Consider the following 19482-nt stretch of genomic DNA (forward strand, 5'->3'; position numbering starts at 1 on the left):
TCGCCAATAGGAGCAAGGCGTTTACGTCTTTTTTGTTTCTGCCTGACTCTTCCCACACATTCATTCTTTGATATGACTCTTTGATGAATACTGCAATGCCATTGAGGAGCGCAAACAGGGACCCACTCTCAATAACAATCTGGGTTGTGTTTGCAAGCACCAGATTTAGTACATGTGCGTAGCACCATACATGCACCTGGTTTAGAGATTGTGCAGACAGCAGTGAGGAGAATCCTTTGTATTGGCCTTGCATGTTTGATGCCCCATCAGTTGCATTTCCAATGCACATGGTCTTGCTGAGGCCCATTTTGTCCAGAACTTCTGACAGCATGTCGACAAAGGCCTGTCCAGTGGATGAACTGCACTTCAGCACTGCAACAAGCCTCTCATGAACAACATCACTAACATACCTCATAGTGAGGGAAACATATGAAAATCTGGGAACTAAATCCTTACCAAGAAATTTCTTCACAATTGTGTTTAGGAAAGTGTGTAATATCATGTCTTAAAATGTTGAAATTCAACTCCCGTGGGAAACCTCCTAAAAAATTGCTCAAAGTTGGGGTACCTGTTGAGAAATCGAAAATGTTAAATTTGGCTTTAAGTAACTTGTGAGGGGTCAAACTAGGGTTTTTTTATGATTCTGAGTTGATTGCAAGCATTCGTTTTTCACCAAAACCACTCCTTAGTGCAAAAACAGCTACCCCCACTTTTCCCACTCACTGCATTTTCAGCCATTATTCACGAATAAAGGGTTCCAAACCCCCCCCCCCCTCCCCTCCCCAGAGTGGAGTAGGGTTGGTTAGTGAGGTCAAGCGGATCAGTTAAATCCTTCAGGCTAGTCTTGGAAAAGCCTGCCTTGTTTGCCTTGTTCATTTTCTGATTTTTGTTGCTGAACAGGGACAACGGGAAGGAAGTCAGCTCATCAGCTGTAAGCTCGTCTCAATTGTCATAGCCCGTTGGGCCAAAATGATCAGTCGGTTGAACAACTTGAGTGAGTCAAGGTGAATCTTCTTTTCATTGACCTTGGGAATCTTTCTGAGTGATGACAGGGCTTGTACCTTCAACTTCACCTCCATGGTCGATGTGGCTGACCGTCCATCCAGCTTTATCTGCATCTCCCTCCCTACTTCAGCTGCTCTCTCTGCATTAACTGGGTCATCTCTTGTGCTTGTGAATCCTGTTGAGAAAGACACAAGCAACTCCTTATCTCGATCTTGGTCAAATGGGTTGATCTCCTCAAACCATTGGAGGACAAGTTCAATTGCTTCAGCATCTCGCTTCATTTGAGTTTTCAGGTGATCCTGTCTTTGGGCTGACACATTCCTCACTCTCTACAGCTGTTTCCCTCAGGTGATCCTGTCTTTGGGCTGACACACTCCTCACTCTCTACAGCTGTTTCCCTCTCAGGTGATCCTGTCTTTGGGCTGACACACTCCTCACTCTCTACAGCTGTTTCCCTCTCAGGTGATCCTGTCTTTGGGCTGACACACTCCTCACTCTCTACAGCTGTTTCCCTCTGAGGTGATCCTGTCTTTGGGCTGCCTGCATTGGCGTGGCTCACTCCCTGAATTGACCAGCCTGACTTGCCCTGAACCTGTCTGGGCTGGACATAGGGAAAGTATTTATCATTGGATGGGGAAACTCAAAACCACAGAATCATGTACAAGAAATTCTCACAAAAAATAAGTACACCGCGTTCATATTTTTTTTCTTTGCTTCACAACATTAACAGTGCATTGAGTTTTCACAAAGTAGTGACAGGCAGCTCAGGGCAAGTTACAAATGAACGATCCGAATGACGAATGAACGAACAAACAAATGTACTGTTCAGCCTGAGCTGCCTGTCACGTGACAAATGAATGAGAGACCGATCCGTATGAATGAACTGTTGTGCTTACTGCTCGTCACACAGCCTGAGTGGCCTGGCTAGCTTATGCAGCTGCCTGCCATGTGGCGAGGGAAGGTACTGCATGAAAATTAACAAATCACTCACTGAGATGACACATTACTCCCGAGTCATATAAAAGATTTGTTCATATTGAACAAAATGTTTGCGAACGTAACAACACTAATGTCATGTTTTCATTAGGACACTTTACTAGTGTTTTCCAATGCAAAAAAGTCAGATCATTGTGACAATACCTGAAAATGCTCAAGACAGCACTATACACAGCCATTTGAAAACTACAGTAAAAGTAACACATTTACACACAAATTATACCTATTAAATAGTTATCACATCAGGAAACAATAAATGAATTGAAAGATTACAATAAATTCAATGGCAAATATTTCAAATTAAACTAATTATTCCCTATAGGTTTACTTGTATTCTGTTTTCAATACAGCTTGATTCTGCATCTCTATTTACAGCTCAGAAAGTTTACTGTTGCTATGGCTGCATGAAAAGAAGCGTTTGTCTCATTATGTGTCGCAGGAAAGTGTTGGCACATTCTTCGGTTAACAGCTTTTCACACGAATCTGCAGGCAGCAAAGGAAACTCTCCTGTTTCCTGCAGTTTTCAAGCCTGATATCTGTTGTGAGGTGACCCCCCTGCTCCTACGCCTAGAGGAGGCTTTCACATGCAAATGACAATGCTCTGAGCTTCACAAATGCAAATCAGGATAGTTCCCCTCAGAGCAGATAACACCTTTTTCTAAGAGGCCGCAACTAAATTATCTGGCTGAGTACACCAGGCTGAAAATATATATAAAACCTGAAATTTTAAATTGTTCTTAAATAAGTAAGTGTGCTGTAATGAATTACATTGTATACCACGAACAAAGGTCAATGCTGTCAAATGAAACAATGCACTTTATTTCAAATTTTTATTGTCATCCAAAACAATCCTGAATCTCAACCACTGTACAGAGTGGCATGATTACAGTCACTTTTTCAATTGTGCTGGTTAAATGCACAGAGGATTTGTTAACCACACCTCTACCAGCAATCCGCTCAACAGGAAGAATTGATGCTGGGTATGATATGTCTGTGCCCTGTAATCTCCAAACTTCTCCCGGCTTTCCATAAAAATATCTGTCCTCCCAAAATACTGGCATCATATTCACATGTCAATGGCACACTAAGCTGTTTTCCATGAATTATAAAAATGCCATCTTTTCCCCACTACTTTCAAAATTGCTACGAAACATTCATTGATTTAATGATTTATTTTTTCAGTGTAATATTTAATCCCCCATGGACTGCACAGTGACAAAACACAGCAGCCGGCTGTTTGGCTACAACATACACCTCCACTCAGTTCGATTATTATTTTAAATATAAAGAAGACACAATATAGAGCTGAAATTCCTTCATAATTTGAACTTCAATTGTCTAATTGTTGTTACTAAACTTTCTCAGTATTCCATTAAAACAGTCAACACATTTATCCAAAGCGACTTACAATAAGTGCATTCAACTATAAGGTTACCAACACAGAACAGCGTGAATCATGTATGTAAATTTACTAAACACCAGAAAAAATAAACTGGGCCTCAGTCACATACTCATCCCATATGAAGGTGCAATTTAAAAGCTGTTTTAACCGCTGCTTTAAGATGACAAGGACAGTTGTGAAGATTTACTGTGAAAACCTCACGTCACCCGCTCGCGTCATCAGCTGATGGGCTCGTCCAAACACAGCCTCGTAAATGCAGTGCAGCGTCGAGTGTCCCGCAGACAGGAAGCGGCTCGTGTTAAGCTTGTTCCGTCCGAGTGACTCTGTTTTCGGGTTAAATAACTTGCTGAAGGCGACGCTGTTTCCCTGGAGGAGAAGATGAGTCTATGTGTAAGCAGAGCCGCGGGCCCGGTGTGGACGAGTCGAGGCGGAGAAGGTGGGCGCACAGTCCCTGAGTTAAGGTGAGAGCTAAGCTAGGAGCCGCCATTGCTAGCTACAGTGGTGGAATGTAACGAAGTATTTTTACTGTACTTAAGTAAATTTTTACGTATCTGTACTTTACACAAGTAAAAATAATAGTGCATACTTTTTACTTTACTCCGTTACATTTTGCAGCTATTATCTATACTTTTACTCCGCTACATTTCTACAATATGTGTCGTTACTCGTTACATTTTATGAACACAGTTTCGCCAAAATGTTGCAGTGACGGAGCAGCTCCGTCACTGACCGCCAGCGCTCCACACACGCACACAGTCACACACGCAGCCACACAAACGCCAACAAACATGTCCACTCTTCCTGTTAAAGTTTGTAGTTGATCACTATCTAACCATCAGCTACTCTGTTTAGCGCTGGGCCGACGGAGGGTGCCCACTCGTCAGCTCCGCATCTGGGTGACACACACACACACACATACGCATCTGGGTGACACACACACACACAGTCACACACAGTGGCCGGTCAGCAGCCGTCCGGACCACTCCGTGAAGAAGGAGGAGGAGACGTTTCTTTAGTTTTAACGCAGCCACTTTATTTATTGACTGTCCACCGGAGCAACACTCTCATCACCTCTAGGTGCTCGTTCACTTCTCATATTCACACACTTCTTGCGCAAGTTACCCAGGTGCACTACGTCACTCTCTGGGCCCGTTCCTTAAAGGGGCAGGCCATACCTGCAAATGTTGTTGCTTATAATTATTACTAGTAGTGACATCTGTAGAGGCATGAGTATTACCAGTAGCTATATCTGCATTCTTTATCAAAATGGCACAGCCTAGACATTGAGAGACAACCCTTTGCGTGAGTACTTTTACTTTTAATACTTAGTACCTTCTTTTAAGTAAATTTAAAAGAAGGTACTTTTTACTTTTACTTAAGTAGGATTGTTGATGTAGTACTTTTACTTTTACTTAAGTATATATTTTCCTGGGTACTTGTACTTGTACTTAAGTGCTAAACTTCAGTACTTCCTCCACCACTGGCTAGCTACCACTAAGCTAACTCCTACATCTGAAAGCATGCCAGCAACTTTGGGATAGCGAGAAAGTTGCTAAAATACGAATACAGCATCGAGTGCTTGAGCAGATCTAGTGCATGTGTAAATATGTATGGATTACTTAGATGTAACAGTTTGTTCTCGTTAAGTTTTTTCATCAACGTGACTTTTCTCTCTTATGTATTCACAGCCTCAGCCCCCCCCACACACACACAAACAACGAGGCGTTAGGCTGAGACGCTGAAAGTCCGGTTTTAAAGTGCGAAAATTAAGCCATTGAATGTAAGTAACTGTTTATGAATTTTTTTGGTGTTTTTTTGCTGTGGATCTTCCAACGGTGATGCAGCGCGGCTATTTCCGTTTATTAATAATAAAATCATGTTACTCATGTTGTTTTCCAGCTGCCTGTCCATGACGTACAAAGACACACTATGAGCCAGTATGATCCGACCAGACCTTGCATCAGCATTGAGGAGTTCAGGAGTTGTCGGAGAAGAAAGAGGGTAAGGTTATATTCATTAAATAATTTTCCAGTTACATGTGAAGGTATATGTTGTCATTGAACTGTGCTAATTTTACTGAATGTGTTTACAGATGATTGAAGCGGGACAGATGACATGGATCCATCCTTCCACAGCCAGGAGCGCACCGACCTGTGTCCCACACTTCATATAAGACTGGAAGCTACACTGGATCTCACAGCTACACACCACAGACGTCTACACACTGGGGCAGATTAAGACAGAGTCCCACAAAGAAGTCATGACCCAGAGGCTGCAGACAGACATTTCAAGCTTCACCTGAGTTTTTCACTGGCTAGGCCAGTTGTGTTTGTACAATATTTGTGCTATATGTAAATAAAGCTTTGGCTCCACATGTACCTTGTTCACGTTTGTTCCCTGTACAATGTGTTCACCTGTAACATCAAGCATCACATGAATGTATAGTTTTCATTAACTGCAGTGCTTTGGTAAAGGCTTAGTAATAAATAATAATAAATATTAATTTATACATTATTAGCAACCACTATATATACATTTTTATTATTAATATTGTGTGGGAGGGGCTTACCCCTACGTGTGCACTGCAATGACCCAGGGTGACCAATAGCAACACTTCTACCAACCAATCACGTGTGACTTCGTTTCAAGGGTCTGTGGTTTCCTCCAATGGTGAGTAGAGAGAGGCTCTGGCCAGCGGCTCGACTCCGATTCATATGCTAATTAGATCACACGGCGCGATCGGTCCGCGCGGCTCTCTCCTTTGTTCTCCATATCCCCCATAAGGTTCGCAAACGCCGCTTGACTCAGCTTATTGTCACTGGCAAACGCCGATGTAACATCATGGAAACCGTAGGTAAAAGCAGGGGATTAGGCCTGTCCGAAGAGGTTTCCTGTGACAATAACACTGCTTTTCGTCTAGTGTTAAGACTGTGATATTACCTTCGCAGGATGGTAACCCAGTGACAAAATCTAAAGAGATGTCAGACCAAGGACGAAGAGAAACAGGAAGCGGCTGAAGGAGACCAGAGGGGGGACGGTGGGAAACCTTGTTCCGGGCACACACCTAGCTGGTCGCCACATACTCCCCGACTTCCTTCTCCATGGATGATCACCAGAACCGTTGCCTGGTGATGAAGAGAGTTCGTCATACCCCAGGGTGGCAGGAAACCAGGGAGGTGTGAGCACAGTGGATGACCTGGGATGGAAGGGGTACAGGATCAAACAACCGGTTTGGGGGGCAGCCCTTCGGCACATGGGTATTAAAATATGCCTATCTGACCATCTTCTTGATCACCCACGTGACCGCCCCTATCACACAGGATGGAGGTAAGATGTTGGAGGGGGATCTGGGAGCAGAGCTAGGATCAAACAGGCAGGACAGTGCGTCAGGCTTAACATTCTTAGACCTAGGGTGATAAGACAGAGTGAATTTAAATCTAGTGAAAAACAGAGTCCACCTGGCCTGTCTAGAATTTAGCCGCCTGGCAGACCGGATGTATTCTAAATTCTTATGGTCGGTCCACACCAGGAAAGGGATCTCTTCTCCCTCCAACCAGTGACGCCACTCCTCCAGAGCCACCTTGATGGCAAACAACTCTCTATTTCCCACATCATATTCTCTCTCAGCAGGAGAGGGTTTTCGGGAGAGGAAGGCGCAGGGGTGGATCTTGTTGTCTTCCGGTGAACGCGGAAGACAGAGGATTCCTCCAACTCCGACATCAGAGGCGTCTACCTCCACCACAAACTGTAGGTTGGGATCAGGAAGAGTGAGGACAGGAGCTGAAGTCAGGGTTGCTGTCGTAATGAGTATGGGCCACAGGTCTTCTCTGAAAACCTTGAATCTGAGTAAAATCAATAATAATTTCTATTTAGAGGAATAGATCTGACCCTGTGCAGAACCTTACGAACTAACACAGATGCTACATATCAGCATTCCTCAAATATGTGGTAAGGTACTTTTGAATGTCCTTCTGGTGGACATTCATTGTCTCTTGGAAGGTGAGAGACTTAACAACCTTTCCTGCACCGCCCGGCTGGGTATTTTGCCCATTGTTCAATGACGTAGGCAGGCTCTTGGACAAGCCTTTTGTGGGCAAGCTCCTTGAGGATTTCATTGACATTGCTGGCTGTTGGGATCCTTCTGCAGCTGTGGTTGTCCAGGATGTCAAATAATTCTTCTTGGTCAACACTGTTAAAATCTGACCTCCATGATTCAAACACTGTACGCTCAGACTCAGGCATGTATTTGAGGAAATTCTACACTTCATTGCTCTTCGCATATCCAAAGGCGGCTTGCTCTAATATGACAGGTGCGATCTTCACAGGAAGATATTTCTCCCTCGCCCATCCAAAAGCAATTATTCGACCTAGAGTCTCTCACTGCCCATGTCCAAAATCATGCATTAGAAAAGCCACCTTAAGAGCATTTTGTGTTGCGCATTGGTCATATAATTCATTCCAGAATTCTGAGAGACAATCTCTCACATCTCCGCCATCATCATACCCCATCTCATGTGTTCCATCTGGCAGTAGAAGTTGGATTTTGATGTCAACATATTGAAGTCCATCATCACAGAAATGTGCCATGAGCTCTGGCAGTACCTGCCCTCTATGAACAACCAATACTCTCTTCACTCTTTCACTGGATGGCGTGGTTTATGGTAAAACAGGCAGTGTGTCATCCAAATTCTGTTGCTCATTTTCAGAAAAGTCTCCTACAAAAAACAACGTTGCTGCTCTCAAAAACATCCTCAAACCCATCCTCTGTGGAATATAATACAAAGTCAATATTTACATCACTAGTGTTTCTAAGAAATATCACTTCAGGGCTGAGTGTTTCAAATGTAGCAGATGGCGGTGTTGTGAAACACTGAGAGAAGAAGTGGAGGACTGATTCTGAGAGCTCTCTTGTCTCTCCAAAGATGGAGCCAAACTTGTGCTGTGTGGACTGTTGATTGTTTTTTTCTGTGTGGTCAAATAAAACCTAAGAAGAGGGAGTTTTGTGTCAGTGTACAATTGTCCAACTGTAATTACATTGTCAACTGTCACCTCTTGATAAAATTTGGGATCTAACTCAAAATCTGTTAAGGGCCCCAGACTACTTCTCCCGCCTGGAAAGAACAGGTCAATTCCTTCCTGCATCAAATCCCTTTTCTGAGCATCCTTTAAAATGTTGACTTTTCCTCGTTTAGCTCTCACTTGCTTGAAAAGGCTCTTTTCCATCATCAGAATGCATCCACACTATTTCTATTTTTCTTATGTCCCTTGGTTTCTGCTCCTGTCTCCTTCATCACAAGGTTTTTCTTCTGGCCAGTTTTTGTTTCAGTCCCAAAAAGCTTTGATTTTCAAGTGTTGTGGCTGTTCTTTTTCCTCCTACAAAATCCTTACACTGCTAGGCGATCACCTTATTATGGCAAATATGTCTTGAATTCTTCATCTGTCATCAGCTGTATGGTGCTGGTATCAATCTAAACATGAACAAAGGAATTGTTTAAGAATGAGTTATCATGATTAAATAACCCAATAATTTTTGATAATATTTAGTTATCTACAGTTTAATGAAACGAAAGTACTAAAATAGCTCATGGTCATTTTCAGAGACAATAATTTAGAAGCAATAGAAATTGTCATGTAAAGAACAGTTGTTTGACTCAAACATTCTGCTTTTGAAGTTAAGTACTAGTACTAGTTATTTCGGCCTTCCAAGTTCTGGAAATGGTACCACCCTTACGTTCCACCTTCTTGCGCGAGCTGACTGTAGAGAGAGTCTGTCATTGGGCGACCGATCTCAGGGTTGCCAGAGCCACGATAATTATCCTCCAAATACGACTATTTTGAGCCTTTGGAACGTTACTTTGCCATTTCCAATCTGGCAACATTGAGCACCTTGCCGCTTCCACTCCGTGCGCTGTTTACAACAGCACATTACATCTGCAGCCATGCCTAAACGTAAATGTAAGTTCACGGACGAACTAAAAAAAAAATACCCATGTTTTCGCCTCGGCCGTGATGCTTCGGAAGCCGAGTGCATGACATGCAGAGCAGGCACTTACGTGTCAGTGGCAAATAAAGGTGGCAGCGATTTGGAAGCTCACGTACACTCTGCAAAACACAAAACTGCAGCAAGAGGAGAGAGCTCGTCGAGTAAAGTGACAGACTTTTTTGTGAGTAAAACCGACACTTCTGTTACGGCTGCAGAGGGTACCCTTGCTTTTCACACAATAAAGCATCACAACAGCTACAGATCAATGGACTGCACATCTGGTTTGCTAAGAAAGATTTTCCCAGATTCGGTGACAGCTCAAAAAATCTCAAGTGCTCGCACCAAGACAGAAGCCATTGTTAATGTCGTGATAGCCCCACATTCTGTCGAAGTTGCTCTGAAAGCACTCGAAGAAATCCCGTACTGTGGCGTGTCTACTGATGGCAGCAATCATGGAGCTGAGAAAATATTCCCTCTACTCATTCAATATTTTGATTGGAAGAATGGTGGTCTGCAAAGTAAATTAATGGAAATTAAAAGCACCCCAAATGAATCAGCTGACACCATTACAGAATACATCCGAGAAACACTGGAGAAGAAAGGGATATTTTCGAAATGTATTGCATTTACAGGAGACAACTGCAATACCAACTTTGGGGGAATCCGGCGTCCTGAGGAAGGGAGGAATGTTTTTGCCAACTTAAAAAAGTCCTTGCAGAACAAATCTTTAATTGGTGTGGGCTGTCCAACAATTGTTGTTCTCAACAATTGTGTTCACCATGGAGCAGACACACTGGATGTTGACATTGAGAACATCATATCTAAAATGTATCAACATTTTCATATCTATACTGTGCGCACAGAGAACCTGAAGGAGTACTGTGAGTTTGCTGATGTGGAGTACAGAACTCTCCTCTCTCACAGCAAGACACGGTGGCTTTCATTATTCCCAGGTATCGAGAGATTGCTGCAGATGTATCCAGCCTTGAAAGCCTTCTTTTGTCTCAGGAAAAACCACCCATGATGCTCAAAATGTTTTTTGAAGATGAGTTAAGCCAGATTTACCTATGGCAAATGCATTCTCTCGTGTATATTTCAGACGCACATTCAGGAGATGGAGAGGGAGAACAATTCAGTTGTGGAAGTTAAAAAAATTCTTGACAAGGTCCACACCATGCTTCATAAACGGAAGACGAACAACTTCATGCCTCTTAAAGTCAAGGGCATGCTGGCACAAAAGCAAAAGAATGGATTTGGTCAAAGGTGTGACCATTTCAGTGCTGAAGTACAGGGCCTGTACAGCGCGTGTCTTGGTTACTTAGAGAGATGGATGGCGCCCATGGAGGAGTTCTCCACTTTCATGTGGATGGATCTGAGTGAGATACCTGACTGGAATGATGTTGAGGGCTGTATCAGGCACCTAGCTGAAAAGGGGGTGGCAATTGATGATGCAAAGTGCTTCGATCAGGTCACCAATCTTAAGAGATTCATTGAGAGAAGTAACAGCGATGAAGAATTCAGTGAACTTCAAGCACTCCAGAGGTGGACCAAATTCTTGGAAAAATCCAAAAGTGTAGATTATTATTCAGAGCTGCTCAAGATTGCACAGTTTTTTTTTTGCAATACCTGCTCACAATGCAAATGTCGAGCGAATTTTTTCACTGATGCAAGCCCAATGGACCAAGGAGAGGATTCGGTTGTCTGTTGAATCACTGAAGGGGATTCTGTGCACCCAGTACAATTTCAAAAACATGACCTGCAAGGACTTTCATACCTATTTGATAGGCAATCGCCAACTCCTGGGTAAGATTCAGTCTTCAGAGAAATATGGCCAACCACATGAGGAGGACTGAAAAGTGTCTTAATTTTCTTATTTTAATATGTGGCCATATAAGTAATTTATTATTTGGAATATTGTATTTGTTATCATTATTGCTTTAATATATGAGGAGGATTGAAAAGTTTCTTAATTTTCTTATTTTAATATGTGGCCATATAAAGAATTTATTATTTAGAATGTTTTATTTGTTATCATTATTGACACATTTAAATGCCACAAAAAAGATTTGTTTTACATTTGCACTTTGCAATTTTGTTAAAGTTCAATAAATAGATGTTCATATAGTCATTTGTGTCATTTTTGTCATTTCATTTGTGACATTTGTATGCATTCACATGGTCATGGTGCGGCATGCTATACACTACACCTCCCCACGCCAAAATGTTGCCCATTGTCAGATACACTGCCAGTACCTTGTGTTTTTTTCGACCTAATCCTAGCGGATTGACGACCTCAAAAGTATCTTGATAAAGAATCAAGGCTAACGATGATGTTTCAGTTTAAAGTGAGACAGTATTATTGTGTCCATCCTATACATCCTCGAACACATCACGGGAAGAGAGGCGAGGGCCTTTTCATACTGCTTTTTGAAAGCCTCAGATTCAAAAAGAGAAGTGATAGCTTCCTATATTGGCACATACTGTGCAAAGCATTCTTTTCCTGACTCATTTGTACCTGTAAGGCAGAGGTTCAACATAACTGAAGCTGGTTTTAAACACCGACTTGCAACGCGTATCTGTACCTAAAATGTTGTTGCCCTTTTTTAATAGATCATATTTTGTGAGCTTGTCAATTACATTTGTTATAGTCATGTCAGGCAACCCAATCACAGACAATTTCTCTTTGAGTTTTGAAACAGATGCAACTGAGAAACATCATGAACTTCTTGGACCTCTTCAATGATGGTTTGAATTACTGACGCTGGTAAGAGTAGCTTAGCTTGAAACTTCAAATAAAACATAGACAAGTTCTTAAAAAAGAGGTCATCCACACTATCATAAAATTCACCTGTCTCCAGCTGTTCATCATTCTCAATGATAGAGGTGGAGGAATGACTAGCTTGGGACGGGTTTTCAAACTGTGCTTCTTGGGATTGGTGTTGAAGCACTGCCTCATGGAAATGTATGGCCGAACGTTTTTTTTTCTATTCTCGAAATATGAGATGCAAATGTGAATTTTACACCAAAGGTTTTCTTACAACCCCTGAAAGGACAAGCTTTTTTCCTGCCCTTTTGCATATGGCCTTTCAAATAATTAAGAAAATCCTTCAGATTTGAAAATGTAAACTAACAAAATTCAATCTGACAAATCAGTGTTGTAGCTATTTGTTCGTCACAAGCACTCCTTTGAGACTTATGATCTCTGTATAGATGAGACTTAAATGCTGCAAAAATTCTGAATGCACAGGTAAAATCACGTACACCACAGGTAAACGGGCAGTTTGGTGCATTACTGTGGAGTTTCATATGATTAGTAAAACCTATTAGAGTTTTACTCTCATGTGCACACTGTTTGCAGTAATACATTTCTGGCCTGAAAAGAGAGAAAACAGAAAAAATAATAATAATAATAATAATAATAATGAAAATTCCTTCAGAATACGTAAATTTTCACCACTTTCTAACTTTCTGCAAATTTTGGTAAGAAATTGAGCATGTTAAAGCCCTCAAAAAGCCAATTCATTTGCCTGAATAATAATAATAATAATAATAATGAAATCCTTCTCATTGTTCTGCACGACCATACCACCAAACAGCTATTCATCTTTGGGGAATATGCTGTACAGAAATGTCTTTGTATGTGGGGCCTTTTTCCGTCGCTGTGTTCCATGTTTCATATCGCAAAATCCGTCCACCTATTTTTCATGCTTTGATGAAATGAAAAAAACTTAAGTGAAATACATATTTATTTCACTGCAAAACGCATTTATAGGCTGATTTCAGCAAGATATGTATAAATGATGACCTACAAAATTGATTTCTGGCTCAAGGAATACTTCATAGAGGCTGTGTGTGGTATAACTGAATTGGTCATTTTATAAGAAATAAATTAGATTGCTATAATCTATTACTGCTTTTCAGTTTCTCCCTCTGACCTACAGGGAAGAACATCAACCGGAGAAAGGCCAAAAGACAATTAAATAAGACTTTGTGGATTATTCATGACAAGTACTTTTCCAGGATTATGGGATGGAGTAAAATGGAACAATAATGTCTTTAAGTGTGGAATATATCGGGACAGCAGTGCATGGCAATACCAGCTGACACATTAAACATTAAAATAAATTAAAGCCCTCAAAAAGCCAATTCATTTGCCTGAATAATAATAATAATAAATAAATATAACATTTTTAGGGCTGCAAAGCAGCACTGGGTGGGCCCAAGCACATCCATTTTGAAGCGTTGCATGCTTTTTGTCTGAAAAAACAAAAATAACCAGTTCTGAGAGAGAAAGAGACGTGACCTTTGCAAGACATAAAGTTTCCTTTGATCTAGGAAGACTGAAATCAAAGGATTCATGGTCCATGTATGTTCGCGTTACAGAACATCGTGTTTTCATGGCATGTAATCAAACTTTGACGCCACGCCACGGTCACACCGTGTGATTAAAAAAAAATCCGTCAGTCAGTTTTTATCTCCATCTTGTCGTGATGACACTCATCTCAATTTGAAGTTGATCCGATGAAAACCCTGCTACAAGTGTATCAAAGAAAAGATGTGGAATATGGCCAAAATGGCCACTAAATACAAAATAGCAGGCTTTCTGTTTTGTTTTTACAATTGCACCCAGAGACTTTTTTGTTTGTCTGGTCATGATACACCTGTATATCGATTTTTGTGAAGATCGGTCAATGGGAACACCTTCCGGGGGTCTCGGGGGGTCTCGGGGGGCACCGTTGAGCCATTTTGCGACGCCCATTGAAAATTCCTTCAGAATACGTAAATTTTCACCACTTTCTAACTTTCTGCAAATTTTGGTAAGAAGTTGAGCATATTAAAGCCCTCAAAAAGCCAATTCATTTGCCTGAATAATAATAATAAATACAAATGAAAACCCTGGTACAAGTGTATCAAAGAAAAAATGTGGAATATGGCCAAACTGGCCACTAAATGCAAAATAGCAGGCTTCCTGTTGTGTTTTTCCAATTGCACCAAGAGACTTTTTTGTTTGTCTGGTCATGATACACCTTTTATATCGATTTTTGTGAAGATAGGTCAATGGGAACACCTTCCGGGGGTCTCGGGCTGTCTCGGGGGGCACCGTTGAGCCATTTTGCGACGCCCATTGAAAATTCCTTCAGAATACGTAAATTTTCACCACTTTCTAACTTTCTGCAAATTTTGGTAAGAAGTTGAGCATGTTAAAGCCCTCAAAAAGCCAATTCATTTGCCTGAATAATAATAATAATGAATAATAATAATAAGTACAGATCCAATTAGACATTGAAAATTCCTTCAGAATACGTACATTTTCACCACTTTCTAACTTTCTGCAAATTTTGGTAAGAAATTGAGCATGTTAAAGCCCTCAAAAAGCCAATTCATTTGCCTGAATAATAATAATAATAATAATAATAATAATAATAATAAAAATTTTAGGGCTGCAAAGCAGCACTGGGTGGGCCCGAGCACATCCATTTTGAAGCGTTGCATGCTTTTTGTCTGAAAAAACAAAAATAACCAGTTCTGAGAGAGAGAGAGACGTAACCTTTGCAAGACATAAAGTTTCCTTTGATCTAGGAAGACTGAAATCAAAGGATTCATGGTCCATGTATGTCCGCGTTACAGAACATCGTGTTTTAATGGCGTGTAATCAAACTTTGACACCACGCCACGGTCACACCGTGTGATTAAAATAAAATCTGTCAGTCAGTTTTTATCTCCATCTTGTTGTGATGACACTCATCTCAATTTGAAGTTGATCCGATGAAAACCCTGGTACAAGTGTATCAAAGAAAAAATGTGGAATATGGCCAAAATGGCCACTAAATGCAAAATAGCAGGCTTCCTGTTGTGTTTTTCCAATTGCACCAAGAGACTTTTTTGTTTGTCTGGTCATGATACACCTGTATATCGATTTTTGTGAAGATAGGTCAATGGGAACACCTTCTGGGGGTCTCGGGGGGTCTCGGGGGGCACCGTTGAGCCATTTTGCGACGCCCATTGAAAATTCCTTCAGAATATGTAAATTTTCACCACTTTCTAACTTTCTGCAAATTTTGGTAAGAAGTTGAGCATGTTAAAGCCCTCAAAAAGCCATTTCATTTGCCTGAATAATAATAATAATAATAATAATAATAATAATAATAATAATAATCCTTACAATTTCAATAGGGTCTCACCAGACACCTTTGATGTCTGTGCTCGGGCCCTAATAATCAACGTTGTGTGTAAAGAAAACTAACGTAATTACAACAGAGAGTTATTACACAGTCAGACGCAATAATATTAATAACTAATTAGAGATGAGCCGGATACTCGGCTGAAACGAGTATCCGGTACGGATAAAGCACTTTTGCCGATTACGAGAATAATACGAGTAATCGGAGTCATTATCTGTGCTCGGACTGAATGAAAATCCTCACACAGCGTCACAGCGCTCCTCCCGTCACACACGGCTCTGCTCACTCACAGAACAGGTCTCTGTCTCTCAGTCACTCAGGTTCACTGCGCATCAGGACTGTTCCATAGGCTCAGTCAAGGAAGCAGAAATGATTCGTTCATTTCCCGACTGGGTCTTCGGGTACGAGTCATTGGAAAAATTTTCACGAGACCTGCAATGGCTCAGTAGAGGAGTGCTGGAGATGCGAGGGACGTTCAATGTCTCCCGGAGAAATTAAAACTCTGTGTTTTTAGTATAGAAAGACGTGAATTATATTTGTTCTGGTTTTGACTGGTTTTGTTATTTTCACTTTACATTTACACTTACTTTACAGTAAAGTAAACCTCTATTAAATACAGTACAACATGACAGTTTGTATGGTTTGAAATTGTCATCTATTATCACACTGGCATTTAATTATCACGGCAAACAATAACACTGCACTAAACTTTTAGTGTTAATGTAAAGTGAAAATAACAAAACCAGTCTGTATGACTTGTGAACGAATATAATTCACGTCTTTCTATACTAAAAACACAGAGTGTTCATTTCTCCGGGAGACAGTGAACGTCCCTCGCATCTCACTCACACACACACACACACACACACACACCTGGTGTGGAAATAAATTAAAAAAAAATAAAAATAAAAAATCATAAAAAAATTTCAAAGTTAATAAAGAAAGTTATGTTGAACCAGCCCACTTCCGGGTTAAATCACACCCACTTCCTGGTTAGGCCCCGCCCACTCCGAGTACGGATACGGATAATTCATATGGTTAACAGATACAGATAATGCTGTACTCGCTCATCCCTATAACTAATTATTTCACCTGAAAATCGTCTTCTCCAATGTATGTTGATGATGCTTGTGACTTCAGTGGTGGCGCTCACTGCATCTATATTCCTTCTGCACCGTCAGCTAAATGATGCAAAACTGTCATGACCTACAGTAGGAAAGTAGGAAAATTCGGTCAGTTCTTCCGGTAAGTTCGGCGTTATGTTTCACAATGCAGAACATTGATCTAATGAAATCACTTAAAATTTGCAAGAACGTGCTGACTGTAGTACTTACAGTCACAAGTTATGCTTTGTGTTGTGATTGATATGTTAACGTTAGCTGTAATCCCAATATTTTACGGGCTATTTGAGTTAAAAAATAATGGGCATTCGAACACCTGCGCAGTCTCCGTTTTCTGCAGGTGATAGGGCTAATGCATGAAGCTAGCAAGTGTTAGCAGGCTAGTGATCTTATTTTTTGCATGATAATCCCGTATTTTCACATAATTCGTAATAAGTCGTATCCCCCCTCTTGGAAGACACACAATGCAGAGCTGCCAACTTGTCAAAAAACCTTGGAGTGAGATTTTTGTCGGGGGTGACCGAAATTTTGCCGTGCATGCAGCCACATACGTTGGTGTCTCAAATATCAGGCCCAAAATGGTCTGTAAAGGTTAGAGGAACGTTATGAAGTACCAACCCAGCAGTCATTTTGACCTCAGCCCTTCTTGTCTGTAAGAAATAAAAAATTATTAATCCTCCCAAAAGACCATAGTTTATTTCAAATGGACACCTGTGATAATAGGGCACAGGTAAAAAAACACATTCAGCAGTTTAGATCTCAAATTGGATGGACTGTAATACACTGAAATACAAATCACAAATTAGTCAAAACTATCAACCATGACTTTACTGTGATCAACTACAACACAAAACCCTTGATAAATAAATACAAAACCATTGACTGACCCTTGACAGGACTATTACACATATCATACCTTAACCTCTTGTGCAGACGTCCCTCCAACAGAGGGAACGGGCATTGCATATTGGAATATTGTGGCTGTGGACTGAAGAGCTCGTTGCTTTTCTTGGTGGCCTTTGGTTTTTATGTGGCGCACTTAATCTGCCACACCCTGGTGGCAACATGAGTTTTCACTACGGCACACTGCACACCAGTAGTGCCTGTTGAGGCTCCCTCTTGTAATAAATGGCCATGTAGAGGTCCACTCATTTTGGAAAAGGGTTCTATATGTTGCTACTCCATCCAGAGCACGCCTCTTCTCGCCCTGCTGCTGGATTGGGGGAGTCTCTTCTGTTGGTCCCTCTGTGTCTATTTCCATCTGCACTGTTTGTTGTTCTATTTGTCCTGTCTGTTGCTCTCTATGTGCCTCTATCGGTCCTGTCTGTTGCTCCTCTTCATGTTTGTCTGTCTGTCCTGTCCGTTGCTACTCTACATGTGCTTCTGTTTGTCCTGTCTGTTGCGCTCTCTGTCCTGTGTGTTGCTCCTCTGTCTGTTGCCCTGTTGTTTCTATAATTTGGTCTGGCTGTTCTGTCAGTGTGTTTGTCTGTCTTTTCTGACTTGGCTGGTTCTTTAAATAATGTAATAGATTTCCCTTTTGTCCTGGGCCTGGCAAAGGTCTTTTACGAGACATCTTTGCTACCTTAACGAATTCAAATGGTTTTTAATAACTCTACTCTCAGTTACAATAACATGCTTACTTCTATTGCACAAATTTCCTGTCTTTATGTTAAATTCTTTGGAATACATCGACTTACCCGTTCAAAGTGCTGTTTAGAAAAGTCTTCAGAGTGAGACCTTTTCTTTGGCCTGTTGATAAAAAGATATATGCTATGTGAGCAGCCTAAATAAACAATGTCATGATGTTTTGAGCATGCAGTATACCACAAGGTAAACAAGGTGCTCTCCTGCTGCTTGTTATGACAGCTGAGTCTACATTCACCACACAAAATCAAGTTCACACGCACAAACACAAAGGAATAATTTCCATCAAGATTTAAAGTTTAAGAGAGTGAGTACTTAATGTCATTTACATACCTAGTCTCTGCTCAGATAGGAGATGAAGATTTTCTTCAGCGATAGATTCTCTTCCCGAGTTTCTCCCGCGGTTGTCTTTGTAACTCTTCTTCTGTCGCTAACTTCGGGACTCCTATACTCTTTGGGGTAAATTGGATGTCTATGCAGCGAATAGGGTTACAGATGCTCTCCTTAGCGCAATCTACCATCGAGGAGTTTGAAAAGGAAGTAACACGTCTCGGCCCAAAATCAGATTTTTTTTGGGGCGTGAGAAATTTATTGTGTGACGTGAGTGCGTGTGAAAACATGGAAAAGCGTGTGTCACACGGCGAAAGTGAGAGTTGGCAGCTCTGACAATGCACTTGATTTATCCCGTGTTTAGCTGCGATGTTACTAACCTTAACTGCTCCTCTATAAAGGCATCCTGACAGGGTGCTACAGGCTGCTACAGGCCACTGCTAGCAGCCTGAAGCTGTGTGCTTTTAATGCATACGTGAATGCAGCCTGTCAATATCAAACTTCATTGAATCAACAGCTTTAGCATAGATGTAGTTAGGATATTATAGGTTTGTCACTTTAGTAACTGCAAACAATAGCAGCGGTTTAATTAAGATCTCAACAATTGCATTACAACATCCCAACAAAGTTGAAAGCCATATTAATTTGTAAGCAATTAACATTCAACTTACTTTTTATGGAGTGGATGGGCGCAGGTGTTGCTCCTCTGCTCACTCATGTCAGATCCTCTTTCAATTTGCCTCGTGGAACGCAATCGATATCAACAGTATTTAACTGTAACATGCACCATCTACAGTCAGAATACAACTTGCCGGTAAT

At 41.1% G+C, this 19482-nt stretch overlaps 1 long non-coding RNA gene across 1 annotated transcript; it reads left to right on the forward strand.

Moving 5' to 3' along the window:
• Nucleotides 1-5149: 5149 nt before the first annotated feature.
• Nucleotides 5150-5655, forward strand: LOC133020026 (uncharacterized). The gene is made up of 3 exons (XR_009682902.1): nucleotides 5150-5183; nucleotides 5303-5404; nucleotides 5496-5655. It is a non-coding gene; the product is annotated as an uncharacterized LOC133020026 (long non-coding RNA).
• The last annotated feature ends 13827 nt before the right edge of the window (nucleotides 5656-19482 follow it).

Source organism: Limanda limanda, chromosome 14 (genome assembly GCF_963576545.1).
Source record: "Limanda limanda chromosome 14, fLimLim1.1, whole genome shotgun sequence".
Taxonomy (NCBI): Eukaryota; Metazoa; Chordata; class Actinopteri; order Pleuronectiformes; family Pleuronectidae; genus Limanda; species Limanda limanda.